This window comes from Condylura cristata, unplaced genomic scaffold (genome assembly GCF_000260355.1).
Source record: "Condylura cristata isolate star-nosed mole 26May11 unplaced genomic scaffold, ConCri1.0 scaffold00015, whole genome shotgun sequence".
NCBI classification, from domain to species: domain Eukaryota; kingdom Metazoa; phylum Chordata; class Mammalia; order Eulipotyphla; family Talpidae; genus Condylura; species Condylura cristata.
In genome coordinates this window covers 47,990,571-48,017,104 of record NW_004567116.1, presented here as the reverse complement: position 1 = coordinate 48,017,104, position 26,534 = coordinate 47,990,571, and positions in this window count along the sequence as shown.

Sequence of the window (26,534 nt, the reverse complement as noted above, 5' to 3'; positions counted from 1 at the left end):
GTAAGGTCATATCTCATTGTGGTTTTCATTTTCATTTTCCTAATTATAAGGGATGTTGAACATATGTTTATCTACCTGTGGGCCATTTGAATTTTCTCTTCAGAGCAGTGTCATTTTAGCTTGTCTGCCCCCCCCTTTTTTTTTTTTGATGGTTGTCTTTTTTTTTTGTTGAGTTATGTGAGTTCTTTGTAGATCTTTGATATTAATCCCTTCTCTATTGGATGGAGTGCAAAAAATTTCTCCGAACCAGTGAGGTGTCTCTTTGTTTTGATTAATGTCTCTTTTGCTGTACAGAAGCCCTTTAGTGTTGTGTAATCCCAGCTGTTTATCTTTTCTTCACACTGTTTCAGAAAATGAATCTTAAAGATGTTTCCGAGATGCATGTCATGCAGTTTTGCCTCCTTTTTCTTCTGTATATTTTATGATTTCAAATCTTATGTTCAATTCTTTCACCCATTTTGAGTTGGTTTTGTACATCTCATGGTCCATTTATGAACAAACTTTTTTCATTGTACATTCTTTGCTCCTTTGTCAGATTAGTTGTATATATATGTATAGCTTTATTTCTGGGTTTTCTATTCAATTCCATTGATCAGTGTGTTTGTTTTTATTCCAGTACTATATTATTTTAATGATTGTGGCTTTGTAGTATAGTTTGAAATCTGACTCACATAGCTCTATTATACTGAGTCAGAGTATCAGTTACTTGCATTTATACTTACTAGTCCTCCTCTTTCATGTAGTGAAATATTTTTTGCCTAAATATTTTCTGGGAAAATAGTGATAAGAAAGCAAGGTGAGTTTTCTTACTTCTGACTTATGTTACTTTCCTTTTACCCTGGCTGCTGCATTAGGTGAACTTCTGTTAATGTTGTTAGAGATTCATAGGACTTAAAAATTTAGATCCAGTTTAATAAGAATTCTGGAAGCCATTAAATCATGTCATGCAAAAAGTTATCCTTAGCAGCTTCTGTAAAAATGTGCAAGTCAGTTTTGATACATAGTTAACTAGTTATGTTGTATATCTTTCCCTTGTTGTACTATACTCATCTTTAAATATGCCTATATTCAGTATATTTGACCACTATTTACATTTGTGAAACAAAGCAAAATATTTATGGAATTTATTTGAATTCATTGATTTGAATGAAGGAACTTCTGAAAAGGGAATGTGAAGGGAAAACTCCAGTGCAGTGACATTATTTGATACCACCAGTGGAGCCATAGTATATATTATAAACTTTTCACAGAGAAGTATGCCTTAACTTTTTTTTTTTTTTTTGTATCTCTGCAGTCTAGCACAGTGGCTGACACATGGTGGATTTTGATTCACTAAATTTGTTTTAGGTGAATATAAATTATTGGTTATGTTTACATGAGAATTTCCTAAGAGCATTAAGCCCCTAGGGTCAATATCTTGTGAAAAATCATGGTAGTACTTTATGTTTTGATTAATTAGGCAATCATAGGAAAAAGTTCATCTTTTACACAAAAATTCCACAAATACAATTTGTATGGAATAATATTAATAAGCAAAAGATGATATTTTGTGACATTTGAAAAGAAGGGTGAAAGTGATTTTTTGTGTTATTAAAATTTTTTTTTTGTGAGCAAAAGTAAGGACATGGATCATTAATATCTTAGGGAGTTAGGTAAAGTAATTCTTTTTTGTGTGTCCTATGTGACACTCCTGGTAAAACAGTAGCCAGGAGGTATCTTTGGGATCTCTTTATTATCATTTCTAACTCGTTGCTCCATAATTTTGTGCTGTCAGAAAGCCTGGGTCGGAAAGTATTTATTTCCTGGAAGTAATTTACCTTGGTTTCACCATTTGCCTTTATTACATTAATGTTTCTTCCTTAGTGACTCCCAAATGACTTGATATTTGTATTACATCCCACAGTGCTTATCTTCCAGCACAAAGAAAGAAATGTGTCAGGCACTCTTAATATATTCAATGGAGAAATAGATGTGAAAGCAAATTATAGAGTTCAGCTCCCATGTTGTCAGTCTTCTTTTCTGGGGAATGTACATGATAGAACTAGGGAATGATTTAAATATTTTTCCCCTTGGTGGTTTCAGTAATACATGTTACATATTTTGAGAATATCTTGTTTAAATTTAAGGACAGGATTAAAAGTCAGCTGTTATGGAGGATTGTGTGTGATCATATGTTTGGTAAGGTGGTATGAGCAACACAAAGAGCTGGAGATTTTACCAACTAGTGGCAGACATTTGTGTTAAGAACTGTAAGTTCACTTCTTATAAGCATTTTCATGGAGTCAAAGGAAGTTCTTGTTAACTGTAAGTTAATTTACTTTCATATTGATCTAATTAAAGTGATTGGGGTATGCATAGTCACTTGAAATATTTCCTTAATGATTTTGTCACATATTCTGAATTCTAGAGAATTCATGTGGTTTGCTTTGATGTCAAGGGCTGCAAAATTGTCTAGTAACTTGAAGTTTTATTTAGAAATTATATGTGTATTACTCCTCTTAATTTACCCCATTATAATGTAGTTTGACTATTAAGAACATGGAGATATCAAATTATTATATGTATAACCTTGTATATATTAAGGATCAGTGCATAGTATTGGCTGTCATTTTTTTTTGTTTGGTTTAAGTACTATTTTGACATATATCTTAATGGTTACATTAAATTTTGATATGCCTGATTATAAGCTTGAAGAAAATGGTGTGTATTTTTAAAAAATCTTAAGTGATGTTCCCTATGTGATTTAAAATGGAAATAGATACAAACACTACTTTCTCTGATATGAAAATGAGTTCGTATTTGTTTGTGGTAAAAATGGCTCAGTTTATTTTTTCTCCAAGTATATACATTTTTACTTTAATAGCTAAGGATGATAATAAGCTTAATGGATTACTGACCTTTAATTAATTATTAGTCATCATATAAAGTGCTAATGTAACAAGCATTTTATTTGTTTTATCTTAATAATGTTAGGAAATAAATATTATAAGTTTCATTTTATATATGAGAAAACTGAGGATTTGAATGGTTAAGTCTCCTAGTTTGTGTTAGCAGTAGTATTTATATCTATCTGTGTTTTTAACTCTCTGTATCTGACCCTAAAACTGATGCAACTATTATTGAACTGCATTCCCTGACTAATCACATAGCTATGGCATGTCAACGGGAGGAAGAGAAACACATTCAAAATCTGATTTTTCAACTTCTTTATGAATTGTTTAAAATTGTCATGAGAGTAAAAGAAAGAAAGACAACATTTTCCACTAAGTTTCTATAAATCATGTTTGTGCTATTATAGTGGCTTAGCAGTAGTGTCATGTAATAATCTCCATAGGAAAAAATTTTCCATGTAGAAAATGTTGAGACAGCTGGTGGGCAGCTGTAGGTGATGAATACAATGAGATAAGCTTGCAAATTCTGTGTCTTCCTTTTTATGTGTACATTTCTTTCACACATCAGAAGGAAGATCTGACATATGCATCTCTATATACATATGCATGTACATACACATATATGCATGTGAATATATACATACATATATAGATAATGAAAATTGCATTTAGCAAAGAAATTCTAGCTGAGAATCATAAACTGTTAATAACAGATAGTGCCTTTACTTGGGGCTTAGCTCAATCATTAGGGAAACAAGTTTTGAATGAATGAATTTCCTGTTAGAAAGTCATCTTTATTGTTATATCCCCAGAGTTCTTATGACAGAACCTTGTAAACACATGGGTTCAATAAAAATTTGTTGATTGATGGATTAATTGGTCTATTTCAATAGTAGCTGATGCTATAATCTGAGTCTTTTGATATTTGAGTCCAATACTTTTGTTAACATACTAGTTTGCTCCCATTCTCATCTTAAAACAATTGCTGGGTCCTTTTGAAAGGAGGATATTGAAGCTCTGATGGGTTAAATAACATGCCTAGATTTCACAGGCAGGCTGTAGCTGAATAAATTTTTAAAATCTGGTGTACTTAATGCCAAAGTCTGTGCTTTCAGAGAGTGATGCAGTTTTTTGGAGTTGATAGGTTTAGAGAGTGGCATTCTTGGGTTCTCTCTAAGAAAGGTTTCACCAGGATTCCCCTCTCAGTGGCACATGGCAAGTTTCTCAGGTGAGATTCTCCATGAGATAGAAACATTAGTTATATATAGTTAAAAAGCAGGTTTATGAGAAAAAGGAACAGAAAAGTTAAAGGCACTTGCATAGACAGAAGCAGGCAAAAGGAGCTTCCCTGAGAGACAGGTTTGCTAAGATAGATGGCTGCATGATTGCAGGTGGGTTGCCTTGAAGAGTGGCTTCTGCTGAGAGAGGTCAGTGAGGAGAAGCCCTGACATGGCACAGGTTATAGGCAGGCAGGAGGCTGCTGCTCTGTGGAGAGAGAGAGTTGGTGAAAAGAAGCACCTGTATAGGCAAAGGTGGACAGGGGGACTGCTGCCCTCAGCCAATGCAGAGATTGCATTGATAATAGACTGCTTCATTTGGGTGAGGCTTACTCTTTCTTGGAATGGTTAGTTAGTTGTTGGCTTTGAGTAGACTATGTAGATTTTAAAAGGTACTTGAAATTCAGTAATGGGCTCTATTTCCATATCTTTATCTTTGGGTCCTAACACTCTCTGTAGCAAGCTGATAACTTGCTTGATCTTATGCTTTATGATCTAGGAATTGGTAGCTGTGTCAGTGGCTATGCTGACCCCTTCTATCTTTACTTCTATGTGTGAGTCAGGTTTTAGTCTTGTGATACCTCCTTTAGATTTTCTATTGTTATCAATGCCATGTAAGTTGATGCTTTCTAGAACACAATCTTGTATCTAATATATATAATTTGCACTTCTATCTTAAAGTCCTCTACAAAAAGAGAATATGTAGTCTCATTTTTGACAGATGTTAGAACTGAGTAGTTAAAAACAAGGACTGGATAGTCAGACATTTGTCTAAGTTTTCTCTGTGATTCAGATTCATCCTCCACAAATGAATGGTAGTAATAATGCAAATCTTATGGAATTGTTTGAGAATTAAGTAAACATGAAGTGGTTTAGAGTGGTTCTTGATATGTAGTGAGACTCACATTTTATTATTATGTTATTGGGTATTCATTTCATCAGGAAAAATGATCTTGCATTCATTCAGTGAATATTGCATTCAGTAAATCTTATTGTTCTCTTTTTTCTATCCCCCAGGGACATAAAGACTAGTAGGGTATCACCTCCACTGCCTTATTACTCTTCATTTCATTATTATGGTGAAGATTGTTTTTACCTTTTTAACAGCTTTCTAAATCTTTAAGAAAAGATATAACGTCTCCATTACTCATTAAAATACTACAAGGAATGTATTTGCAGTAGGAAATACCATTAATTTTTGGAGAGTAGAACATTTATTTTCATGTGGTATAAAAAGGATGACCCGGCCCTCCCTGGTGGCGCAGCGGGTTAAAGCACAGCACTGAGAATCTAAAGCCGCTTCCGCATGAGTTCGATTCCCGCCTGCCCCGGAGGTGACCACATGGCGCCGCAGACCTCTCCTGACCCACCCGCTGCTCCCCTCAGCAGTGTACTTCGTTGATCTGCCTGTTCTGCTCCCCACTCTGTCTTTGGTGAAGCCTCTCACCGCCCCTGAGCCTCTGGCCTGTACCCCAGTTCTGTATGAACAAATAAATAAATCTTAAAAAAAAAAAAAAAGGATGACCCAATTTACTATTATAGCATAAATAGTAGAATTTGTGTAATATTATCTTGAAGAAATATGTGGTCTTATGCATAACATTTAGACATTTGATAGAGTATTATTACAACCAACCAATGGCCTTAGGAATCAGAAAAATTTCCCAGTTGACAATGAACAGATCTGTGACCTCAGATGAAAGAATTGAACTTTAAAAAGATGTAATAGTGATTGCCATAGAATATCTTAAGGTTGTTAATTATTATTTGATTTTTTCAAAGACTAAATTCAAGGTTCGAGTGAAACCTACTTCAGTTAGATTGTATCTGTTCTTTCTCTATATTATTATCATAATTTTTTTGTAGCTTTACAATAGTCTGCTTGAGTCAAACACATCATATCTTTGATTGGATTGTATCACCATGGATATATATTTATTATTAACTTAAAATTGGTACTCCTCTTTCTCATAGATTGTATCTTCTGACTCACTTGTACTATCCTTGTTTTATTAGACCTCTTTGCATCTTGAAATACCTTATGGGGAGAGTGAACTAAAAGTACAGTTAGCCTTTATTTACTTTTTTTAAAAATGTTTTTAAAAGAGAGACTTCTTAGGAAAAGGAGAGGAAAGCAGAAAGCTGCCACTTTTGAAAGGAAAATTATTGTGAAAATTGTGAAAAAAAATGCCTACATAGACACGGGTGGGTAGTCTTGAGATAAGAACTGCCAATTAGCCTTTATTGAGTTTAGTACAAGTTTTATAGTTCTAATTGATATCCAGATCTATCATCATGGTCTTTGCTATATAAAAGCAAATCAAAACCACTGTCAAATATCTACATGGAAGTTATTTTGTTCTTAGTACTGTTTAAAATTGCGCTCAATAATTCATCAATGATTTCTAGATTTACAGTATAGAAAAAGAAACACTTGTAAAAAATACATATACACACATATATGTGTATAGCTACATATACAAATGCACATATATATATATTTATATAAACATATAAATTCATATACAGGTATGTATAAATCTATAAATACACACACATATATAAAATAAAAAACACTGTGTGAATAAGCTTAAAAATATCAAAAAAAGAGAACAGACTGATTTAATATGTAACACTTTCAGTTGAAATTACAGTTAGGTGAGGAGGTTTTAGATTTGGGTTTTAGTCTAACTCCATCAGGCAAGGATGGAGTTCATTTCACTTCTTATTAAGTGGGAAAAACTTTGTGGTAGGACAAAGTCCTATACTTTGATATAGTCCGTGGCAGTTATATAATGTATTTTTGCCTGCATTATAATATGATAAACTTACTTTTCCATGACATTTGATCTGTTTAGTCCAAACACTGGATGTCACTAAGCAGTAGCATTGCAATTGAATGTAGAAATATACTTTAGAAAACATAACCTGAAATTAAAAAAGAAGAAAGGAAAAAAATTAGGGAAATATGAAACCAAAGTTAAGAAAACACCTAGATAGCTATATTTGTTAACCAACCACTACTGAATGACCTTTGGAGAAATGAGGCAATCAAAGAAGAAATTAAAAATACCTGGAGTTAATTAAAATGAAGACACAATGAGAACCTGTGGAAGCAAAAAAACAAGACTTAGAGGGACATATTTAACAATTCAGTCCTATATCAAGAAATAACAAAGAGCTCAAATGATAACCTCACCTCTTGGTTAAATATATTATAAAAAGAATATATAGAACAAAAAATAAAAGAATGAATTAATAATTAATAAAAAATAGAGTAGAAACAAAACAAAAAGAGAGAGAGAGAGAGACAGAGAGAGAGAGAGAGAGACAGAGAGAGAGACAGAGAGAGAGACAGAGAGAGACAGCCCAAAGAATCAATGAAAGCAAAAGCTGGTTCTTTAAAAACAATTCAGCAAAATAGACCGACTTCTAGCTAGACTCACTCACAACAATTGGAAGAAAAATCTAATAAATAGAATCAGAAATGAAAGAGGAGAAATTACAATAGACATTCAGAAATACAAACTAAAAGAGATTGCCAGAAACAACTCTGTATACAAATTGAATAACACAGAAGAAATGAAGAAACTTCATAATCTACAACCCTCTAATACTGAACCAGGAAGAAACAGCAAATCTGAACAGCCCAATCATACAGAAGGAAATTGAAACAGTAAGTCTCCCAGGGAAAAAAAAATCAGGACCCAGGTGTTTTAACTGTTATATTCTACTGATCTTTCAAAGTTGAACTAATACCTACTCAAACTCTTCTAAAAAAATAGAGTGAAAACTTCAAAATACAATTCATGAGCCAGCATCACTCAGTACTAAATCCTGAAAAAGACACACCAAAAAAGAATTACAAAAAAATCTCCCTAATAAATATAGATGAAAATAGCCTCAACCAAGTCTTCGCAAAACATCAAAAGGATCATATATCATGACCAAGTGGGATTTACTTCAGAAATACAGGGATGGTTCAAGGCCCGAATATAAACCAATGTAATTCATTAAGTTAACAAAAGGAAAGATAAAAATAGTATGATTACACAATAGCTGAAGAGAAATTTGATAAAATTCAAATTCCATTTATAATAAAAACACTAAAAAAAAACACTTTGGGATACATGGAACATTTCTCAATGTAATAAAAGCCAAATTTCATAGTAGTGAAAGTCTGAAAGCTTTTTGTTTAAGATCTAGAATAAGACAAAAATGTCATCTCTCACTACTACTACTACTTTTTATTATATTGGAAGAATTAAATAAGGCAATCAGGCAAGGGAAAGATATAAACTAAATCTAATTTGGGAGAAAAGCAGCAAAATACCATTATTTGCACTTGAATGATAATATACTGGAAACCCTTAAAGCCTCCACCAAAGAACTAATTGAAATAATAAATCAGTTCAGTAAACTGACACAATACAAATCAGTCTGCAAAAATGAATTGCATTTCTGTATATAAACAATGAGCCAGAAGACAATCCCATTTATAATTGCAGCAAAAAGAATTAATTACTGTATAGTATACTTATCAAAGGAGGTGAAGGACCTATATTTTGAAAGCTGTAAGAAACTGTAAAATAGAAGATACACAAAATGGAAAAAAGTATTTCATTCTGTGCAAGGATTGTAAAAACAAACATCATTAAAATGGCTGTCCTATATCCAAGTATATATAGATTTGATGTGATCCCTATATAGTCTCCAGTGGCATTCTTCAAAGAAAGAAAATGATAATTAAATTAATATAAAATTACAAAAGACCCCAAATAGCTAAAACAATCCTGACAAAAAAGAGGAACTGTGGCAGCATCACACATTCAGATTTCAAACTGTACTGCAATATTATAGTGATTAGAACAGAATAGTATTGGGATAAAAGAGACACACAGAGCAATGGAATAGAATTGAAAACCCAGAAATAATAACCTGTATATCTATGGATAGTTAATCCATGACAAAGAAGCCAAGAAGATACATTATACAAGGAGAATCTCTTCAACATGTGATATGGGAAAACTGGAAACCACTGACAAAAGAATAAAAGTAGATCACCAGCCATTTCATTCTTCATACAAAAATTAACTCAATATTGGTTAAAGACATGGATATGACTGAAACTATAAAATACATTGAAAAAACTTAGGTAAAACACTCTAGACAGTGGCTTCAGAAATGTCTTTGGGGGTTTGTCTTCAATGGCAAGTAAAGCAAATATAAAAAAATGGTATTATATCAAGCTAACAAGCTTCTGCACAGGTAAAGGAGCTTTCAATGGAAAAAACAAAACAAAACAAAAAATAACCCATGGAGTGGGAGAAAATACTTGCATATAATACAGCTAAAAAGGCCAGATATCCAAAATATATAAATAACTCATGCAACTCAGCCAAAAGAAAAAAATGAACAAAAGAGATAAATAGATACCCCTTGGATGATGGCCAATGGATAGGTATATGAAAAAATGCTCATCATCAGTTATCAGGGAAATGCAAGTTAAAAGTATAATGATATACCCTTCCCACCCCCCGCATGAAATGGCCCATATCAAACAGACCAGAAACAAGTGTTGACAAAAATGAGGGGGGAACAGGAACTCTTGTACATCATTAATGGTAATGTAATCTTGACCAGCACATATGGAAAACAAAATTGAGGATCCTGGGTATATTAAAAATAGACCCCCACTGTGATTTGGCAATTGTACTCCTAGACATCTTCCAAATACAAAACAAAAGCACTATTTCAAAACGGATACATATGCTGCTACGTTCATTGCAGCTGTGTTTGTAATAGCTAAGTTTTAGAAACAACCTAAGTGCCCAAGAACAGAGGAGTGAACCAGAAAAACAATGTGATATACACACAGTGAATACTACTCAGTTATAAAAGATGATCTTCAGCATAATGGAACTGTAAGGATACTACAATATGAAATAAGTCAGAAGGCGCAACACAAATGATGGATGGATTCACTTATATGTGGAATATAGAGAAGCATAATAAATGACCAGTCAAAACCAAACCAGTTAATCATAAGCTTAACATTTGACTGTGTGTCTTGGGTATCCAGGAAGGAAAGGAGGCAAGGTGGGGAAGTGTCTAAAGGAACTTGGTGCTGTATTGTTAGGGTATTGGTGGTAGGCATATATATATTTGACAATATATATGACAATATATATTTGTAGAGGTTTAAAACTATAGCCCCAAAGAAGACAAAAAGAAGTAAAATAAATTACCTTAATAAACATAATTTGAAATGAAAGCTGTATCAGGTAGCTGAATAAAACAGTAGAATACATGTAACAAAAACTTTTCTGTAGTTTGGTAACATACATTTGAAGATGTGTGAATTTATACCTTTAAATCAGAGTTGTGAATCAATGGAGCTGGAAGGGATTATGTTCAGTGAAATAAGCCAGAAAGAAAAAGAAAAATGTCAAATGGTTTTACTTATAGAAGGAATGTAGAGAAACCAAATAAGGAATCGGGGAAAAAAAGTAACTATCAGAAGTAAAAATCAAAATCATCAGGCAACTATAGATCAGAGACATTCTGTAGGGGAGGAGGAGGGAGGAGGGCCAGAACAGGAGTGGGAAGAGCACGGGAACTAAGGTGATGGGGCATGGGTGAATTGGTGGTGGGAATTTCATGGGAAAATCATACATTGTACCAAAATGAAAGAAGATATAATAAGTATATTAAATAAATTTAGAAAGTTATAAAAATGTATAAGCAACCCCCATAAGGGTTCCTAAGTGATTCAGTGAGATCTTATCTGTTCAACAGCTAAAATAGCATCAAAGTCCTTAAAATACTTAGAAGAACTTTGTTGTTATTTACTTTTCAGATTGTGTGTGTGTGTGTGTGTGTGTAAGAAAGAAAAATGTGATACAACTATATTTAACAATTGATAAGTAGTTTTCTGAACATTTTACCCCTCTTCACAACTTTGAAATTTAGTTGCTATTATAATGTTCATTTTATAGATGAAGAAACATGGAAATTGAATGACTTTTGTTGGAATCTTTTAAGTCATTAAGTGTGAATTTATGAGAAGAATCCAAACATTCTGAGTTTTGAACAGAAGTCTGTTTACATACACCTCTTTAAACTTTGATTGCAATTTCTAGTTAGGGTCTACTCAACCCTGCCTCCAAATATTCTTGGAGATGATTAATAATTTAGCATTTATAAAATCAACAAAAAAAACTTCTCAATGAAGTATGAAGCATAAATAGCTCATTATGAAATTTAATATAAACATATATAGGAATTCCAAAATAATCCATTCCTTTCATTACCTCTAAGAAATCGTTGAAAATGTTTCATTATGTCTGACTGATAAAAAAATGACTCTGCTGGTCTAGTCTAGGTTTCAACTTGCATTGTCCTCTACATTCTACACTGCTCCCTTTTTGTTCTGCAGTGGCCTAAATGTTTATTGGTGTCAGACATATCTATAAAAATACAGCGAAAAGGCCTTCCTTGGTAACCAATGAGTTAAGCACAGCACTATGAAGCTAGCCAAAGTTGTTTCAACATTAGATTGATAGACCTCCAGGGGGTGATCCACATGGCGCAGCAGACCACTCCTGACCTGCCCGCTGCTCCTTCCAGCAGTGTACTGTGTCAATCTGCCTGTTCTGCTCCCCACTCTGTCTCTGGTGGATCCTCTCACTGCCCCTGCATCCCTGGTCTGTACCCCAGTTCCGTATATATAAATAAATTAATTAATTAAAAAAATACAAGGAGAACATTTTAGCCTTTACATCTCAATTTCAGATTCCCCCTTCCATTTTTTTTAAAAGAATTATTTATTTATGCATAGAGAACTGGGGCACAGGCCAGAGGTGCAAGGGTGGTGAGAGGATCCACCAGAGACAGAGTGGGGAGCAGAGCAGGCAAACTGATGAAGTACACTGCTGAGGGGAGCCGCAGGCGAGCAAGGAGTGGTCTGCTGCGCCATGTGGTCACCTCTGGGGTGGGGATCAAACTCATGCTGGAATGGCTGTGTTTAATCCACTGTTCCACCAGGGAGGGCCTCCCCCTTCCATTCTTTCGTAAAAAATAAAACCTACAGAGAAATTTAAAGAATACTATAAAACACACCGATAAATTATAGACTAATTATTATTTTGCCATGTTTGCTCACTGCCTGCTCTCCCTCTTTTCCTCTCCCATTCTCTCTTCCTTTGTTTCCAGTCTTTCTCTCCCTCCCTCCTTCCTTCTATAGTCTAAGATGTGGATTTAGTCTTCACAATTTCTGTTACACTTATAATTAAGCCTGCACCCTATACTCAATTTCTGTCTCTGGCTGTAGGAGATGAGTGTCTTTATATACTTCCTTTATAAATTAAAAAAATATATATATTATACAAATATAATATTTTAAATTATATATTACATTATTCTTCATTTTGTACATTTTTTTCATCTCAGTTGTAATCCCTGTGGACAGCCCACCACCACCATAGTCCCATGCGCTCTTCCCTCTCCAGTTTTGATTTTGCTATATACTTCTAAGGATTTCTGACTTTCACAACTTGCCTTAATTGGTGATTAATCTCCTTTACTTTTGCATTATATTTCCCCAATGCTTTGATCATGCTTAGCAACATCCACTCAATTTTTTGTCACTATTAATTATTGCCTCTTCTTGCCTAACTAAGATATTATACCTTCCAGTTTTTAAATTTTATTGATAATTCATCTCAATTTGGATGTTACTTTTATAACTTTCTCTTGCCTACCTGCTGTAGCTAGGATGCCTAATACACTGAATAGTAGTGTAGATATGCACATTGTAGTCTTGTACCCAATCTTAAAGGAAAAGTTTCTAGTTTCTCACTATTTAGTGTGATGTAAACTGTAACTTTGTCATATGGGCTTTTTTATGCTAAGGTATGATCATTCTAAATCTATTATTTTCATGTTTTTTATCATAAATGGATGTTGAATCTGACCAAATGATTTCTGTAGTATTCCATTGTGTATATATACCACATCTTTTGATCCATCTGTTTAATTATTATTAGTGTCCATTTCTTCTTTTATGTAAATTCAACTTCTGTGTTCAATTCTACTTTGGCATTAGTAGAGATTTTTATGAGAAAGGTGTTCTAGAGGAGAATTTTGAAATATGAGTCACTAAGCTGGGAGGGGAGAACATTTCAGGTAAAGTTAATGATATGAAGAAAGCTTGAAGTGATCTGGTATGGGTCATTTAGAATTGTGAGCAGCTTGGCAGTGGGGTACAAGTTAATGAGATGGTATTCTTAATGTGCCTCCAACAACCATTTAATACTGCGTTTCACAGTGATATGGAAATCCTGAATGATTTTTAGCAAAATTAAGAATCATAGGTATGAGGAGGATGGATTTGGTCATGGGAGAATAGTAGTGAAGGTAAGATCAAACTAATAATAGTGCTTATTGTGTACTAAATACTAATGAAACATTATGCTAAGCCATTTTCATGTATTATGTTCCTCAGTCTTAAGGGCATTATGTGAGTGAGGTCCTAATGTTATCCCCATTTTATTGATGAGGAAATAAAAGTGAGACTACCTAGGTAAATGAAATTGCAACCTACTAGGATGAGTTGTCCCAAATCCGGTTTGAATCAGTGGATTGAATCATGGACTGAAAAGCTGTGTCCACATGATTTGGTACACAAAACCTGAGGCACCAGGATAGACTTGATGATTACCCCATTATTTCCTGAAAGGAAAAGGCCAAGAGGTTTCATGCACAGTTGGAATGTTTCTTTTCTACACATATTGAGTATAGCCCAACTAAAAAGAATCTATGTTGCTACTCTCTTCCTACCATGTTGTCCTACCTTTTAAATATGTCCTAACTCTCTTCAGGAAACAAGCTAAATTCTTTTAAAATACTTTTTAAAGATTTATTATTTATGCATTTATGGGTATAGGCAGGGACAGTGAGAGGATTCACCAGAGACAGAATGAAGAGCAGAACAGGCAGATTGATGAAGTACACTGCTGAGGGTGGCAGCAGGTGAGACCTGAGAGGTCTGCTGTGCCATGTAGGTCACCTCTGGGGCTGGGATTCGAGCTCACACTGAAGCAGCTGTGGCTCGTTTGCAGTGCTGTACTTTAACCTGTTGTGCCACCACGGAGGGCCCCACTAAATATTTTTTATAGGTAAATAAAAGCATATTAATATCTATCTAATACCTGTGTTCTATTTACTTTCCTTCTATGTATATGCTAATGATTAAGATTGCAGACTGTGAACACACATAACACTGAGTCTGACAATTCATGCTCTAGTACCAGTTAGCTATGTGATAACCTGATGTTATCTTTTCTTCTCTGTGCCTCAGTTTCTTCATCTGTAACACAAATAATATGTGTTGAACAATTAGCATGTAGTAAACACATTAAACATAGTGGCTTCATTTTATCAACTCACGTGTCTTTTAAATTACTGTCTTATAAGCCTTTCTTTTATAAAGTTTGCTAATATGGTCATTATGGCAGATTGTTGCAGTTATAGTATACTAATAATATTAAGTTTCTGCAACATACTGAATTATTTGGATGGACATTATGGACACACACAAATATGTTATTGTTTAGTCCAGTCAATCTAAATTTGACCCAGCTTACTCTTAACTCAGAATTTTTCTAGCACTATATCACTGCTCATGTAGTTCCTTGAAATGGATCTTGCTACCATATACATTCTATATCATAAGGGCCAATTCTATGGAATATTCCCTCAGAACTCTTTTTTTTTTCTTTCTTTCATCCAGGACCTCCTATAAGGAGCTGGATACTTCTATAGCAGCTGCCAGACATTGCTGCTATTGCTGTCTGTGTATCTCCTGGTGCCTCATAATAAAGACTTGATCCTGCATCCCACATATAGGCTTTGTGATATGTTTTCTCATCTGCTGATATTGAGAATTGGACAAGCTTGTACCTGGGGCCCTACATCTCAGTATCACTTTCATATCTTTAACCCTGTTTTTTTTTTTAAAGTTATTATTACTTCCTGATATCGCACTATGTTTTGGAGCATTGTGTGTTCACTAATTGTCTCATAAGTAGAATGTAAGATCCAAGAGAATCTGGGTATTGTCTGTTTCATTCATGGCCTAATTTTTCAATTCTAGCAAAGTACATATGACAACTAGTAGGTGATCAGCAAATATTCAGTAATGAATGAATGAACTTATCAGTGCTCTTATCAAATCATATTTTGATTTATAGAAAGTGTATAAAAACCAGTACTAGTATGCTTAACTGGAAATATTGACATAGAAACTGTGATTTCTTATTCTATTCAATTCAAATTTTACTCTGTTGGATGTCCTTCTCATTACTCAGTAGTTAATGAGTGTAGCAGATATTGTTAATATTCCTGTCATTGTAATTTAATTTCAAACAGTCATTATCTGTGACTCTATTGGAGAACAGCCTTCAACTGTTGGAAATGTACTGCTTCTGCTCCCCCTCCCATTGTGGATACATAACCAGTGACCTAATGGTATGGAAATATCAATACTCCAGTCCTTGTCCCTTGCTGGGACTTCTTACATGTTTAAAATATTGTTTTCAGGGTCCCCTGAAAGTTTCAAGCAAAGATAACCCCATCATATTGGGCTAAAGCTTATATCCTTGCTTAAATATTTTCCTTTAAAATCTTTCTATTCTACAACTATTTTACTCTAGGAAAGTGCTTTCTAGGAAATTCCTTCCACATGATTGTCTTCTCAGGGTCTGCTTTTGGAGAATCCAAAGTAAAGCTAAGAGATAGTGTCTTTTCAAGTTGGCTTTCATTTTGGCCTGTGTTGTGTCAGCTACCCTGGAGCATCAACTCTTTTATCTGCCCTCAGAGCTCAGATGTGTGTATTATTGGTGGTTTTTTTAGGATCTTGAGGCAACTGGGTATATCTTGGTCAATGTACTTACCTCTCTAGATAAGTTTAAAATATGTTTTACCTACAAATTTGATAGGGACAGGAAGAAAACCAGTGTGTGTGTGTGTGTGTGTGTGTGTGTGTGTGTGTGCGTGCACGTGTGCGTGTGTGTAGGTGTTGAATAAAGAGCATCTTGTTTTTGCTCTGTAGTGACTTCTCTATGTTATTTACTCTTCTTCACCTCTACTTCAGGTCAAAAGTCATAGTTTCTTATTTTCTGTTCACCTTGCTTCTCTCTCTCTCTTCCTATTTCTTCTGCTATACCATGTCCTTTAGTAGTAAAGAGCATTTTTTAAGTTGTCAGCTCTCTAATTACAATACAGCTTAATTACAATTATATTAAGTAATTATTTGTGTGCCTGTCAACCACGGTCTAGTTGGTTATGAGGTGGTTAAGGGCAGTGTCTGTGTCTTATTGATCCTGTTTTCTCCATTGTACTCACCACAGCAATTTGTGCATCTTTGACATGCAATTAAATATTTCTTGAACAAATCATTATGACCAGATTCATATTGAACAGGCACATATTTTAGTAAGATTTTTTTCCTGATGTCACCTTGCTCTCAGCAACAAAAAGAACAATTATTTTTCACATTTAAATTAAGGACTTAAGATTTGTTTTTCTAATTAATTGTTGAAAAGTAGGTTTGAATTAATCTGCTTATATTTGGGCAATTGGTAGAGTTTTATAGGGTGAACACTCATTTATTGGGTGAAGAATATTCTGTTTCTCTAGTACTAATTACCACCCATCATTGAACTATTTAGAGCTTGAAGGTTTATTTACTAAGGAAATTCTAAAGTGAACTTCATCCATTGACACTTCAGATTAAAAGCCAAATAATGAGGCAGTGTGTGATAACAATGGATTTGCAATTTGAAGATGATAAAAGTTTCATCCTCAACTCATTGACTAATTTGCTGAAATTACATTCCTAGAGGCTGTTTAAATTTTTGATTCTTATTTGAACAAATGTCAGATAAAGTATAGATTTCAAGTAAAGTGCAGAATAGTGAGTTCTGAATCAGAAACTTAGATAGACTAGGGCAAAAGGGAAAAGCTTATTTCCAAAATATGTTATTAATAATCTATCATTATCTTACAGAAAGAAAGACAACTTCTCTATTATTGTATCATTAACAATTATTTGCAAACTATATATAAGCACCACATTCTGCAGTGTTTTGAAGTAAACTTCCTATTAGAAGTTTACAATCTTGTTGGGAAGGTATTATTGATATTCTAGACACAATTAGGAACATAGATGATAGCCAAATAGATGATATTTAGACATGGTGTATTATATTGACTCTGATATTTCACATGAACAAACTTCCTTTAATGTGAAGCCTCTATACTGTAATAATATACTGTGAATGGAGTGTAGTTAGTACTCTTGTGTCTGTTGTCTGAGTGAATGAGTAAAAAAGTGAACCAGAATCTAAGAATTATAGAAAATTAGTTAAGAATGGAAGCTGAAGTAGTCATTGAAGAATGGCTATACAGTTATTAAACCTAGTAGGAAGAGGACAGAGGTAAACACAGGCAGGAACTGTGACTATCAAATTTCTATCCAATTTCTCAGAACCAGGTAAAAAGTAGTCATATTTATTTTGATTTTAGAGCTTTTCTATAATGTAAAATTCAAACAGAAAAACAGGCTGTAGTTTCTGTGTGAAATGTGCTTAACTAGCCACTTTATAAATACAATCACTTCATTGAAATGATGTAAAAAGTTATAAGCAATATGTTAATTTAAAGTAATTCTTGGGCCCTCCCTGGTGGCGCAACAGGTTAACGTGCATCACTTGTAAGCTGCCTGCAAATGCTTCTGCGTCAGTTTGATCCCCGGCCCCAGAGATGACCCACAGGGCATGGCAGACCTCTCCTGACCCGCCTGCTGCTCCCCTCAGCAGTGTGCTTAGTCGATCTGCCTGTTCTGCTCCCCACTCTGTCTCTGGTGAATCCTCTCACCCTCCGCATCTCTGGCCTGTACTCCAGTTCTGTATGAGTAAATAAATAAATTTTTTAAAAAATAAAATAATAGTTTATTAGACTATTTGTAGTTGATAATCTTTTCAGTTATAGTATTTGAAAAGAATAATTCTTTAGATTCTTTTCCATCTCCCCTGTGCTATAGTTGGAGCAGCACTGTTTTAAATGTTCTCATTCTTTTCTGTATCATTCTGATATACTTCATTGGTGTTCTCTTCCCCTGACACTATTAGATAGTCAAAGGATCCTTTTCTTATACACATTTGAAGACTTGATAGCTACTATTATTATAGTCCCTAGTTCCAGGCACTATTTTAAGTGTTATGCATACATTATACAATTTAATTCTTACAGCATTCTATGTGGTAGATAATGTTAGTCCCATATATATGGAGGAAATAAAAAATTAGTCGCGCCCTCTCTTCCTTTCGTCTTTCCTTTTCAGATGATTCCCATCTATTTTCTGATTCATTAATTTCCATGTTAGGGTTTAGTCTTTAGATGCTATCCTTTCCCTTTATTTGTGTTTTTTAGAGGTAAATTCTATGCCTAATATCTTCATTTGTACATTGGAAATAGTGATAAAATACTAATCTCCCAGGATTGTAAGGATCAAACAAAATCTGTAGAACAGTGCCTGGCATGTAGTAGGGGCTACAATAATAGTCGCTATAAAGCCTTCAAGTGCTTATAAGAAAAAGATCCTTTGACTGAGGATTGAACTAGTTATTTTGGATATCTAATAATGTCAGGGGAAGAGGAGGCCAATAAACTAGATCAGAAGAGTAGGCACAGAAAAGGATGAGATCACTTCAAACAATGCTGCTCAAACCTAGCAGAGGGTAAATAGGAAGGAATCTAAAACTCTCTTGAGGGGTAGTTACAGGGGAATGAAAACCAGACTTCTCTATAGCTTTCCCCAAACTCCCAATGACAATTAAAATAATAAAATAATATGATTAGTTGCATCTTACTGATACCTTTTTTTCTGCAGTAGGCTCAGACCTAAGTAAATTCTGTAATTTGACAAATATTACATTTAGAATTTTGAAGCTTATGTTGGGTTGACTTCTGCATCCAGAAACTTTTCAGTAAGATGCTCTATTTAAATTAAATTCTAGAAGCACACTTTCCAGTAACTAGGAAGAGTGAGTGAATAAATTTCTAGACAAGATAAAAAGATATGTATGCAGATAAAATATGTAAGCATTCATCTTGTCCCATAAAATTTACCTATTTGTTCCATTCTCTATATGTCTATCTAACTATCTAACTCTCTACCTTCCTATTTATCATTTAATTTTTTTTATGGAAGAAAAAATTCATTTTTACCATCTATTAATAAGTGTCAACATTTTGCTGCCCTCCATTCTTTCTTTCTTTCTTTCTTTCTTTTTTTTTTTTAAAGATTTATTTATTTGTACACATAGAACTGGGGTATAGGCCAGAGGCTCAGGGGTGGTGAGAGGCTTCACCAGAGAAGGAGTGAGGAACAGGACAGGCAGATCAATGAAGTACACTGCTGAGGGGAGCAGCGGGCGGGTCAGGAGAGGTCTGCCACGCCATGTGGTCACCTCTGGGGCAGGCAGGAATCGAACTCATGCTGCAGTGGCTTTAGCTTCTTATTGCTATGCTTTAACCTGCTGCGCCACCAGGGAGGGCCTGCCCTCCATTCTGTTTAAAAGCATCCTTCCTTTGTTAATTTACATTATGTACAATGTCCTTATTTAAAATTTAACATTGCAACACAATGAGCAGCAATGTAGGACTGCTGTAAGGGAAAAGTAGGACTCAGTCCTACTTTTAATCTCAACTCCATTACTATTCATTATAAGACTGGGCATATTATGCACCTTTCTTGGGCTTTGGGTTTTTCATCTGTATAATGAAATGAGAATCACATCTATTCTCTTCCACTTTCTCGTGGGGTCCTCTAGAAGCCTTGTGAGCACAAACCCCCAGGGGTCTGGTGGATTAAAGATGCCTCAGAGTCACAGCTGTCCTCCCCCCACCACACCCAGGGTAGTTTATTTCCCCACCTCTTACCTGAGTAGTAGCCAGCCCCCCCAGATACCCCCAGGGATCCCCACATCCTGGTCCCTCCTGCGATGAGCTGGGGCTGGCCTACATCAGGAGTGAGCACAGAGGATGACGTCTGACTTCTGAGGCTACTTTAGTCATTGGTGTCTCTTTGGGAGCCGCCGGCCAGCATGTGGTGAGGACAGCCAGCAGCCCGTGAAGAGTCCATGCACCGCAGCACTGAGTCCTTCTGCCAGCTCTATGAGTGAGCCACCTTGGAGACTCGTCCCCAGACCAGATCACTAGGTCATCTACCTATTCTATCATCTACCTTTTGTTTTTTTAAAAGATTTCAATTACATCAATGAATGAATACCTATTCAATAAGCTTTTATTTAGGTCCTAAAATATGTGATACTGCTCTGGGTATATGGTATTCCCTTACAAACAAAATAGACATGACCCCTCTCCTGTTGAATCTCACAGATGAAAAATATAAAATGCTATCTCTTTTGTAAATACAAAAAGAAAAACTTTGAGATGATTGGTTACTAGGACATGTGTAAGAAATAAATTGCTCCCAACAAAATCCACATTATTTTTCATCAATGAACACTTTGTGATTTGCTTGTTCTGAATGGCTTACTCACATAATAGGTCTACTTCAGACTTACCAAATTGGACACCTTTCTCATAATAATTCCACAAATGTTTCTTTGTTCTCTGAGAGCTTACATTTTCTTCTTGAATTCCCATCAATTAGTTTTAAGTATGATTTCCTTTATCATCATGTTAAAAAAGGACAAATTCTATTACTCTTCAGTTTGAAGCAACTCACACTATAAGATATCATACTGTGTTAATGACAAGTGCCCCTGAAGGGCAAAATTATTCAGCTAGGACATTGTATAAACAAGAGCAAAAAAGAATATGGAATTAAGATTAGCCAAAGCAGACTAAGAGAACTATTTACATCATAGTTTGCCGGAAAATGTTGGTAAGTGGGAGTTTGTAGCTCTCCTACTTCTTTTTCTTGTAACTTGTTGTTTATAATGTGAAATTGGCTTTGATCTGACTAAATGGATAGCTCAGGAAGTTTGTAATGAGATTCAGATTCTTTCATCTCTATGCTTCTGGTTCTAAAGAGTCAAAACTATTATTCTCTGATGGGTGTTTGGTGATGTGTACAAGATGGGTCACTGCACAGCTTCTCAAAAGGTGGAAAGATAGATCAGTAAAAACTGGTAAATGGTTGGAAAGGACAATCTTATTAGCTTGCTCATTAACAATGTCATTTTTAGAGAAATCTAAAGTTGACTTTACAGGGTAATTACACTCTTATTCTTGCCCAGAAAACAGGACTACATTAGCAAGTTACTATGGGAAATTTCTATCCAACCACTGCCTGTAATGGTTGGAATCGGTCAATATAGTACTAGATCAAAGACATCCATTAAAAATTAAAAAATCTTTTTATTTTTACAACACATGCTTCATACAGAAGTACAGCTTTTCTTTTATAGTTCAATAGATAAGTCTCACAATAATCTCCCCATAGAAAACTTGTCTTGCTTGCATCTACTTTTTTACTGTTCTGTTTAAGGTTTTTAGAACAGGAACTTCTTTTTAAATAGGAACAATGAACTAATAAAAATTAATGAGAATTTTGATAAATATTCTTTAATAAATTACATTCAAAAGGATTATATTTAAAAATTTTTAGAAAAAAGAAAGAAAAACCAGAGAAAAATAAAAGGCAAAAGTTCAAAATTTAAAGTATTTTAAAGTAATTGATTATCCCCTGTCCTCCACATATTGGATTAAATTTCAACAAAGTAGCAGTCAAATTATTTTATTTTTTTTAATTTATGCATATAGAACTGGGGTACAGGCCAGAGGTGTGGTGGTGAGAGGACTCACCAGATACAGCGTGGGGAGCAGAACAGGAAGGCTGACAAAATACACTGCTGAGGGAGCAGCAGGCGAGCCAGGAGAGGTCTGTCACACCATGTGGGTCAACTCCCTAGGCAGGGATTGAACTTGTGCTGTAGTGGCTGTGATAGCTTCTTGGCACTGTGCTTTAAACCACTGAGCTACCAGGGATGGTACAGGCCAGGGATGGAACAGGCCAGAGATGTGGAGGGTGAGAGGATTCACCAGAGACAGAGCTGGGAGCAGAACAGGCAGATGTACTGAAATACACTGCTGAGGGGAGCAGCGGGCGGGTCAGGAGAGGTCTGCCACGCCATGTGGTCACCTCCGGGGCAGGCTGGAATCGAACTCATGCTGAAGTGGCTTAAGCTTCTTAGTGCTGTGCTTTAATCCGCTGCACCACCAGGGAGGGCCCCGAGCAGTTAAATTTTTAATGCCTACAAAATACTTTGTAGATTATAGAAATTCAGTAAATATTCAGTTTTTCATTTAGTGATTTTTGAGCATCTCCTATGTGTTTGTTACTGAAATATTTGATATATGTTGTATGGATAGCTCCCAAGTTTCATGTGTTCTATTAAAAAAAATCTTATTTATTCAATAGAAGGCATATTGTTGAAATCTTTGTATAAAAAATTAAGATAGGCAGCATGATGTAGAATATTAAATTGAAAATCCAGAGTCCAGCATTATAATATTAGGCAAGAAATTTCATCTTTATGTTTTATTTTTCTCATTTGTGAAAGAAAGAGACATAATTAATTATTTTGTTTTCTTGTGTTCTCTATTCTAAGACATGTGAATTGTGGGAAGTACTAGGTAAAAATATTTGAGAGATGAAAATTTACAGGCATGTGTGTGTGTATGTAAGAGAGAACATGAAAGAGAGAAACTGATGTGTGTATGTGTGTGTGTAAACCTCATGCAGCTAATCTATATAGTATAATATAATTACTTTTAATATTTGCACTGATTTTTTTTAACCTAATAATTAACTTTTTTCATTTCCCTATTTTATGTACTAACTGCTTATTTAAGTTTGAACTCTGACAATATCAATTTCATCTCAGTTCCTTCAGGCTAATCAGATATTTAGATATTCTACCAATTATATCTACATGGATTAAATCTCAATAGTTTTCCAATTTTGACTGCTTACTGTTTATCCCTATTGTACATTTATTATCATCTTTGGGATTATATTTACTACTATCATAGTTTGGAATTCTTTTCTGAATAGTATATCTTCTCCCTTATTGTATTACTCTTATTTGTGGTATGGCACCCAGTAAATTCCTTATTAATGATTTATAAGACTTAACACTTTATGAAATCTTTCATGTCTGGATGTGACTTCACACTTATAGCCTGGCTGAATATGGGATTTTACAGATTTGTAAGTATTTTTCCTTTGAAAATCCATTGAAAGTTGAAGGCATTACCTAAAGTTTTATAACTCAAACATTGCTACTGAGTTGACTGTCATTATTATTCCTGTTCCTTTGTATGTGACCTCCCTTCCAGTCCTTCATTCCTCTTCTAGATTCTTGTGGGATATTATCTTATCACTATTCCAGAATTTTATGATATTGTTCTTCAAAGTGGATATTCATCCATTGGCAGAGTACTCAATGTTCTTTAGTCTGGAATGAGTGATCTTAAATTGAAAAAGTGTCTGAAACTATTAATTATTTCCCCTCTGTTTTATCTGACATATACTTTTATTAGTTAGGTATTGTATCTGCTGGATTGTTCATCTGGTTTTATCTCTAAATTCCACCTCATTTATTCTATGAGTATTTATCTGTTGTTGTCTTTTATTGCATTTCGTTCTTCAATTCTGTCATTTTACATAATTTTTTCCTTTGTACCAAATTTATAGCATCTTATTTTATTCATGTAATATCTTTTTATGTCAGAGACTACTAATGATATTTTAGTTTTCTTTTCCCATTTGTTTCATCCATTTATTTATTTTATACTCTGTGTTTAAGAAACATTGATATGTTTGGTGATTTTTGATCCTTGATTATTTGCTCATATTTGAATTTAGAGTATTAAAAACTGGAGTAGAGTACTTGAATGCAACTTGCCAACCATGGACTTCACAGAAAGGTGATTTGACTAAGTTGTTTAATTGGAGAAACTTCAGTGTAAGCATCCTTCTGATCTTGTTTTGGAGTTGATCACATGCTGCCAATAACAACCTTCCAGTACTTTTCCTAGAAAATGCAAACCTTCTTGGCATCCTGATAATTAAAATGGAGAAGTGGGCGGAAGTATGTTAATGTTAATTTCTATGTTCTATTGATAATATCTTACTCTCACTGTCTTTTCAGTCCCGTAATCCAGAAACCCTCCCATTTTTTTTCATACAGAGAAGAAAGTTTCAATTTTCTGATGGGAGAGTGCAGGAAGAGATCTAAGACTCTAGATCTTGTTGTATTTTTAGCAATATTTTTTTACTTAGTGCTGGCAATTCTTGATGCTTTTGTAGGATCTACAGGGTAAACTGATTTATTTCATTGATTTCTCTATACCTTTATTACATTTCTAGATTAGTGAGTTTACTCAATTTGTTTTTTGATATCTACAGTTTTATACCTGTTGTCTCATTTTCCATTCTTTTAACCATGTGAAATTTATAGATTTTGAAAAGCCCATTGCCATTGTCATAACAAGGGAATGAAGTAAGTACCTATCTCCTTTTCCCACAGAAGTTCCACTGACTCTTTATACTGAAGTTCTACTTATAAGAAATACAATTAATTTGACAGTAGTCCAGTGATGTATGAGGGTATATTTTCCCAATCAGATCTTTAAATTTCAACGACATTTACCTCCTCTAGCACCCTCCTTTGATATTCTTTCTCTAGAATGCTTAGTGATACATTGCTACCTCTTAATCTACTCTTCCTTTACCATTCTATACCTTTGATTCAGTTCCCCAAACTTCAGAGTCTGGCACTTGAAGCTCACCATAACATATGCCTTGTGTGTTATTTTTTATTATATACCCATTACTTCAGTTAGTTTCACTTCCTTCTATCTTTTCTTCCTTCCCTTTCTTAGTGTATCAAGCATCTCCAAAATTCTTGCTATATGCATCTGAATTTTGTGTAGTGTATTCTCTGATTTTACTATATTCATTTATTATTGCTAGTCATTTTTTTTTGTGTGTGTGTGGAATCTTTTGAATTTTCAACATCATCTGCATATTAGGTTAGGTAGTTTCATTTCTTCTTTTTCTAATTTGGAGTCTTTGTCATGCTATTAGTAGCACAGACTACTATTTTAACATTTTGTTGCATAGTAGTGATGAAAGTCAACATCTTTATTTTGTTCTTGATATTTGGGTAAATGCTTTCAGTTTCTCACCATTGGTATGATATTAGCTATGGGTTTTATATTTAACCTTTATTATGTTACATTTTTTTTAAAAGATTCATTTATTTATGGTGTATAGGTCAGAGGTGTGGGGACTGGTGAGAGAATTCACCAGTGACAGAGCAGAGAGCAGAGCAGGCCATCCTACTGAAACACACTGCTAAGGAGAGTAGCATGCCAGACAGGAGAGTTCTGCTGTAACATGTGGGTCAGCTCTCTGACCCGAGGTCAAACTTATGCTATAGAAATCTTCATAGTGCTGAGCTTTAACCCCAGGGAGGGGTTTAACTCCTGGGATTTAACCAGGGAGGCCCTATGTTAAGTTTCTCTTATTTACATTTTGTTAAGACTTTTTTCCACAAACGTTTGTTTAATTTTGTCAAATGCTTTTTCAGTATCTATTGAAATGACAACATGATTTTTTCCCCAAACTCATTCTTACTGTTATAGTGAGCAGCATTTATTGATTTATTGATCCTGCCTTGTATCCTGGAATGAAACCTACTTGATCACACTTGATTCCTATAAATACATTGCTTGCTTTGATTTGCTAAAATTTTTTGAGGATATTTGCATCTATGTTCACTGGTGATATTGGCCTATAGTTTTCTTTTTCTGTGTTGTCCTTGTTTGGTTTGGGATAAGGGTGATGTTGTCCTCATAAAATGGTTAAGGAGGTGTTTATCATATTTAATTTTTTTTGAAAAATTTGTATAGGGTAGTAATTAGTCCCTTTTTGAAGGTTTACTAGAATTTCCTAGAAAAGCCATCTAGTGATGTACTTCTGTTCTAAGGAAGATTTTTTTATTACATTTCTATTTCTGTGTTTGCATTTGGTCTGTTTAAGCTGCCTATTTCATATAGGTTCAATCTTGGAAGGTTGGATGATATTTAAAATTTTTTCTATTCTAATTTGTCTAATTTGTTTGCATAGGATGGTCATAATAAGTTCTTCTGATACTTTGTATTTCTGTGACCTGTGTTGTAATTTTACCTTTTTCATTTCTGATTCTTTTTTATTTATTTATTTATTTATTTATTTATTTATTTATTTATTTATTTATTTATT